The following is a 1,109-nucleotide window of genomic DNA, read 5'->3' as shown; positions in this document are numbered from 1 at the left end:
TCAATCTGAAGGCATTCTTCATTTTTTGAAAATCTGCTGCTTCCGCTACCTCTTTCCTCTTTTTCCCTTTAAATTGTTTATATCACCCCATTTGCTCTGTTCTCATTTTTTGGAATTCCATTTGGATGGATGTTAAGACTTGTCAGCGTTGTTCGCTTCTCTTTTCTTTCGTGTTTTCCATCGCGTCTTCATTTTCAGGTTGTGTTCTGAGAGAATCTTCTAGATCTTCCAGCTTTGTGATTGTCAACTCTATCCACTTTGCCACTTTGCTGTTCACTCCCTCTATTGAGATTTTTTATTCAGAGTTCCAGTATTTCATTTCCAAAATCTATACGTGGTTCTTTTTTACGCACGTAACAAATAGCACAGTTATGCTTATTTGAGGTCTTCTAATTGCTCTGTTTCTCTCTTAGCAGGTGTGACTTCATCTACAGGTGAGTTTCATTCCTCTCTCTGGTTGTCATGTCTTTAGTTATTCCTGGTTTTCTTTTCATCTTTGAGTTTGAGAGTTCCTCTTCACACTTTTATTTATTTATTTATTTATTTATTTATTTATTATTTTTATTTTTTTTCCCAATATATGAAATTTATTGTCAAATTGGTTTCCATACAACACCCAGTGCTCATCCCGAAAGGTGCCCTCCTCAATACCCATCCCCCACCCTCCCCTCCCTCCCACCCCCCATCAACCCTCAGTTTGTTCTCAGTTTTTAACAGTCTCTTATGCTTTGGCTCTCTCCCACTCTAACCTCTTTTTTTTTTTTTCCTTCCCCTCCCCCATGGGTTTCTGTTAAGTTTCTCAGGATCCACATAAGAGTGAAACCATATGGTATCTGTCTTTCTCTGTATGGCTTATTTCACTTAGCATCACACTCTCCAGTTCCATCCACGTTGCTACAAAAGGCCATATTTCATTCTTTCTCATTGCCACGTAGTATTCCATTGTGTATATAAACCACAATTTCTTTATCCATTCATCAGTTGATGGACATTTAGGCTCTTTCCATAATTTGGTTATTGTTGAGAGTGCTGCTATAAACATTGGGGTACAAGTGCCCCTATGCATCAGTACTCCTGTATCCCTTGGATAAATTCCTAGCAGTGCTATT

The sequence above is a fragment of the Panthera uncia genome, chromosome D1 (assembly GCF_023721935.1).
Source record: "Panthera uncia isolate 11264 chromosome D1, Puncia_PCG_1.0, whole genome shotgun sequence".
Classification (NCBI taxonomy): Eukaryota; Metazoa; Chordata; class Mammalia; order Carnivora; family Felidae; genus Panthera; species Panthera uncia.
This window is presented reverse-complemented; position numbering follows the sequence as displayed.